This window comes from Rosa rugosa, chromosome 1 (assembly GCF_958449725.1).
Source record: "Rosa rugosa chromosome 1, drRosRugo1.1, whole genome shotgun sequence".
NCBI lineage: Eukaryota > Viridiplantae > Streptophyta > Magnoliopsida > Rosales > Rosaceae > Rosa > Rosa rugosa.
In genome coordinates, this window is record NC_084820.1 from 25518594 (window position 1) to 25525104 (window position 6511).

The following is a 6511-nucleotide window of genomic DNA, read 5'->3' on the forward strand; positions in this document are numbered from 1 at the left end:
GTTTCTACGATTATATGGAGTCAGTCTATGTTTGATGTAGAATTAGATTCGTATAAAAGAAATCTTAAAAAAAAAAGTGGAAAACCAAACCGAAGGGATTAAACAAAATTGAACAAAATAATTCTGGTTCGGTTTCGATTTCTGTGTCTTTGCCTCTTTGGAACCGAACCTAATCAAACCAAAAATTGTTCCTTTTATTCTTTACCTATTGTTTTTATTATTTCTTTCTTTTTATTTTTTATAAGTTTATATTTTTTTTGGTACTCATTTTTTCTTTCCTTCTCCCTTTGATCTTTGTCTTTCTTTTTTCCATTCTTTTCTATTTTTTCCTTCTTCTTTTTTTTAGTAAAATGAGGTCAACCCTTTATTGAAATTGAAAGATTACAACAAAACGATTCCAAAAAGCATCAATAAAAGAAATAAACAATGCGAAAGGAAACGATGCGAAAATTGCATCTGAAATACAAAGAATTAATAAAGCAAGAGCAGCAACGTCGAAACGTAGCGCTGATTTTACACTATGGATTGCAGCCGTGTAGTGATTTGAGTAGTCGGTGGTTTGGCTATCCATGCAACTCCAACGCACACATTGACAAAAACCAATTTGGCACCGGAATGATGGCACTCTCCCACCTAAAGATCGAAGCCGGCCAAGGGTGTCAGAACATGGTCATATTGGCAGACGATCTTTCACAAACAGATACCATAACCCGGGGTCCTAAATCCAATACCAGTAACGAATAGAGGCCCCAAGCCAAACCAAAAATTGAAAAGCAACCCAACAATCATAGTGGTCTAGAACCCTAGCCCAACAATCATAGTGGTCTAGAACCCTAGCCCAACAATGAAAGTGGGCCAAAATCCAAGCTCAAAGTCGAGAGCAGGTCGAAATCCAAAGCCACAGCCCGCCCGGATCCCAAATCCAAATCCTCCTGCTCTGGTTCCAAACCCGATATGCGATCCTCCACTACCGGCGTGAACCCCTGCCCCAGTCTGCCAACGAAACCCAACCACTAGACCTGCCGAAACAACCCCAGCAATGAGCAACCCAGCTAAGTAATGATCGAACCTGATCTCCCACCACCTGCACAAAGCACCGTTGCCTTCATCGGAGCCCAAGCCACCTAGATCACCGGGATAAAAAGCAGTATCACCCGGATCCCATAGTCCCCCATAGCCACTGCGATTCGCGACCTTCATCAGATAACTGCAGCCACCATTCACAGTTCCCACCCAAAACTATCCCCTTGCCTTCGACCACAACAAGGATAAACAAATAGAGGCCAAAGCCTGAAAAAAAAAAAAAAAAAAAAAAAAAAAAAATCTCCAAGAATGGAGCAGGTATAGAGCGCAATGGAAACATGAGAGCCGCCGCTCTCCAAACCCTAACAGAGAGCGCTAGGTCAAGAGACTTAGGAAATAAGCAAAAGCTTTTTTTCCTTTTCTCTTCCTATGACGTTTTTGGAAGAAATGATTATCCAACTCTTTTTTTTTCTTTCTCTTTGTTCTTAAACAAATGAACTCTAATTGACTTGACCCGAACTGAGATTCAAGTTTGATTTTGATTCGCTATGGTTGTTGTGTCTAACTGTGAGAAAACTGACCCATCAGAACTGAACAAAAACTCAAGTTCAATACGATTTTTTATTTTGGCCCAAATTCAAACCACGTTGGACCGAATCCAACCCTAATTTGATATACCAATGCTTGAGAAGATATTGAAAAATTGAACCGTATATACATCCAATAGTCGATATTGTAGTCGAGATCATAGAGGTGCTTGATCTAGAGGTAAAGAGGAAGGGGAAAAGGAAAAGCTGTCGCTTAATGAGATTTCACACCAATTCGATATGTATGAATGATATTAACTCAGTGATATAGAGCCAATTTCAATAAACTTATTAAAACTCTAGCCAAGTGTTAGACATTTTTTTTTCTATGGATTAGGTTCTATTGGAATAACTTAATTGACAAGTGGTACTGTCTTTGCAAATTAGTTATTTTAAAGGGTGTCAAACAGGGGATACCCCAGAAATTGATTTCTATCTAGGTTTTGAACCGGGATTATCGGAGGTACTAGGTTTTTCCTCTGAAACTTTGGGTTTTCTCGGTGTTGGTTCCGCGATCTCTTCCAGCTGCGCCCCGGCTCTGGCGTGGGCCTCTGGTCTCGCCGGTGCATGGTGGCTGTTGTCGGACGGGTATTTGGTGTCTTCGGGGAGGTGGAGGTGGAATCATTGCAGGCGACTTTCCTCTGCCTTGATTAATGTCGGCGGCTTATCTAATGGTGGTTCCAGTCTGGTCAAAGGTGAGGTGCGGCTGCGACCGGGTCGAGTTGTGCAGACCTTTGTCCGGAATAGGAGCGGTAGGCTCTGGGTGGGAAGGCGGAGTTGGTTTGCATCACTGTTGGGTATGGTTTGTTGTGTTAGGGGTCGACAGGAGGCGACGGAGCATGTGGGCTCTCGGAGGAAGTTTTTTCAGGCCGCTTTATTCTATTGGCTGGGAGGATGGCTACGGTGGCTGGGTTTTGACTTTTGGGGCCCACCACAGATCAGATATGCAGCGGGGTGGAGCAATAACCCCAGCACCAATCTAGCGACGACGACCGTTATTTATGGTCCGGTGACTGTAGCTTGGCGGCAGATTGTGGGTTGCAATGTTTTCCTTTTGGTTTTTGTTAGGGTTTTGCTTTTTCAGTTAGGTTTTTGGTTAGGGTTAATAAGTCCCTGCTCCTTTGAGTTAGGGTTGTGTTCCTACTCTTTTGAGCTAGGATTAGGTCTAGGTGCTATGCCATGTAAATGGTGTCATTCCCGAGGACGATTTGGTTCAAATTTGGTTTATTGTGGTGGTCGATATGTTGACAAGCGATCCTTTACACGTGGTCTGGTACTTTTTAGACACGATGTTGAAGAGGACGCAGTCATTTGGCTGTCGACTACGAGGTACTACTGGGACATTCGGGATCATCTGTTCGAAATAGCCTTGGTAGGAGGTGTATTGTGGTTAGAGTTTGGGCTCATTGACCTGATGGTATTTGTAACCGCGATTTCTTGGTGTTTCGGTCTATGTCCCCCCAATGTTTGCTTTCGATTGATTGAATGTATTTTCTATCTTTCCCTAAAAAAAAAAAAGGGTGTCAAACAGGTACATATTAGATTGAGCTTATTTGTACTTTGTATCATACACACAATAACATGATTAATAATTGTGTAATGTTCTTGTCATATTCAAATATTCAAGGCCTAATTTAACATAGTTTGTGGTATCATTGTTTTTAACTCAAGAGATGACCTTCGATCTTTTTTCTTTTCAGGTGGATTACTAAAAGCTATAAACTAAACTATACTCTTTTTTTTTTTTTGCAGTATAAATTTTATAGTATTCTTTACTAGTGGCTTGTAATATTTGAATTATCAATCATTTACTTCATTAATTACAGAAATTTTATGTCACATGACGACGAGTTCAACACTTCTAATATTATTATTAACCTAGTAAATATAAAAAAAAACAATAAACACTAGACTTGAATAAAAAGCTAAAAAAAAAAAAAAACAATATACACTAGACAACATGACGACATCAACTTAATCAGGAAATTTTGTCGATTAATTATTTCACAGAGTGTCAGACACAAGAATCTTTTATCCTAGCGTTGACCAAAAAAAAAAGAACAACCATCGATGGCAGAACTCCAGTAATCGTTCTGGTTACTAGATTCTTTTCACATTCGATCGATGGCAGGCCTCCAATTTCCTCGTATTCACTATAGATACATTCCATTATTGATTAAGCTGGATCCTATTCACATTCACATTGACTTCTATCTAATTAATATGTACGTTTTTGTACATTTTATAGGTTAAGGATTAATTCATTTCTGTGGAGCACGAAAATTTTAGACGTATACCTTCATTTGGATTAGGATCGATCGTTCATGTTCGTGTAGTACCAAAACAGAAGACTCGTCACTCGGATTTGACATATGCATTCATAATTTCATTGAAATGAAAAAAAGGCGATCGATTAATGGATTAGATTTTGATTTTGTTCGAGTCTTAATTGTCCGAAAAGAAATGAGAATGTAAGTGATGCACATACTTACGTACAATGAAATGAATGATTGAGAGGTAAACTCATGAAGATATGAGGACAAGAGTACCGGTTTTCTACTGCTGTATTGTTTTTACATTTTAGGTGCTCTTTTGTGAATAAACGTAAAAATAACTAATGTATTAGAATAATTTTCCTTTAAAAAGTGTTGAGGATTACAGTTTGGAATTTTCCGTTTTATTAGGACCCACTATATAACTTGGCAATGCTGGATGCTTTATTAAGACCTAAGACTTTTGTGCAAAGCTGATAGATCCTTTACAACTTGGAATGAAATATTTTTTTATTTCTGGCTTCCTTCTTCTTTATCTTAGAAGGGGATTATTAACAAAAAAAAAATTAGGGGATTAATTTGAAGAACGAAGTACTATCGCTTGAGTTAGTTATATATGCAGTCCTTTTCAACTAATCCATTAGATTCTTTTATTTCTATTAGTACCACCATATACTACTGTTTCATGAGAATGGCATGCCTCATGTGTTCCATGTATGCGATTATAATTTCAATTATGGACACCCTTGAACTATATAAGACGAGTTATACTTATTGAGGTCGTACTTTTGAACTTTTTTTTTATGACAGTACTTTTGAACTTTTCTAGTTTGTTGTTTCATTGAGCAAAAGATACATGCACCAATTTTGTGGCATGCAGGCACCTCATTTTGAACTTATACACCAAATATCTGGAATCCATTAAATAATTAATCGAGCTTGTGCAGTGTGCCCTTCCCATTTCCGGGTATGTCCTAGTAGAAAGTCGGGTTGGGTAGTATTTTTTTTTTTTTTTAAATAGAAGTTGAATTTATTAGATCAACAACAAAATAGCTAAAGTCTACCAAAACTTACATAAGAAATCCGGCAAGAAAATCCAGAGTCACATACCTAAGCTAAAGCAAACATTTAAAGATCACTAAGACGCTCACATTTAAGCGAGCCTAAACAAGAATGAACAAACCTCGCCTCCTACAGAAAAGAAATCATACAATTAGCCCCCACTTGCCAATCACGCAATTGTGGTACAAGCAAGACACTAGAAACGTCATAGAAGACTCATAGAACTTTATCCAACTTCACACAGGAAAGCTCCCCTGCCCTATCAGCCCAAGGTTGAGCCCAGGCCCAAATCCAAGCCAACAGAGGAGGAGCCTCCCTGCACCGTTGCTTCTTTGCCTTCATTGCCGCCCTGTCCTCCGGCGGCAAGCCTTTGGACCACAGCATTGGATCGAGTTCATTGCACCCGCCGCCTTCTTGGCCGACCACTCCGCCTCCTCGACAGCCAACCACCACCGATCGAACCTGACGCACCCGAAACAATCCGCCAAAGCCTGCAGCAGATCGCTCCCTTGCTCAGCCGGCCGGCCACTCAAGTCACTGTATTCCAGAATACAACCCAAAAGCCCAGATCGGAGCAAGAATCCAATCGAAGCCTCTCAGCCCCGAATCCACCAACACGACCAGTCTTGTCACGCCCGCACATGGCTTTCCTCCACAAACTGAGAACCGGTATAGTCTCACCAAGCCGTGGCCGGTGCTGGATGCGGTCGGATCTGACGACCGCTGCTTTGCACGTCACCCTAGGCTTAGGGTTTCAACTCGACTCACGATAGTCGGGTTGATTAGTTGTTAACGCGTGAATCTAAATTTTCGTTTTATGATCATCTCCAAGAACCACTAGGATGAGCTTTTAATCAAAATTTAAGAAAATTTCAAAAAGGACAAAATTAGTTTAACCTTATGCTCTACTTCGCGTTTAAAGTAATAAAATTACTTTACAGTGTGTTTGGATGTGAGAAAATACGCTGGAATTTAATTAAAATTCAGGATTTCACAATTCCATCTCTCCAATTTCCCCGTTTGGTATCCTATTCCACAGAATCTGTAAATGACGCAGAAGAAAATTTGAGGGAATTGGAGGTCAAGATTTCCGGTTTCAATTCCCTCAAAATTAGACGTTATTTGTCAATTCCTTCCAAGCTGATTCACTGTATGTACCTTGTTTTTCTACCAAATCATTGTTTATCGACTCTGCAACCAGAACCAAAACCCAAATCCCAAATCCTAATAAAAATGGGAGGTGCCAGCAACAGGTTCTTGAGCCTACTCTCCACCACGACACACCATTTGCCTCTCCATCTCCACCATAGCTTCCCTTGTCTCCTCCTCCTCCGCCTGTCTCGCCGCTCGTCCAGTCCCTCACTCTTGTCTCGCCTTCATCATTCTACCCTCTCTTGTCGCTCCTTCCAAATCTGATTGTTAGAGGAGACGGTGTCATCCTTGTTTCACCTCCATTGGACAGCTTGATTATAATTTGGTGAAGGAGAACTGGATTGGGTGACTTGTATTGGGGAAATGAATTGTCGTTATATTTAATAAAAAATGGTTCTATGTATTCTAATTTTA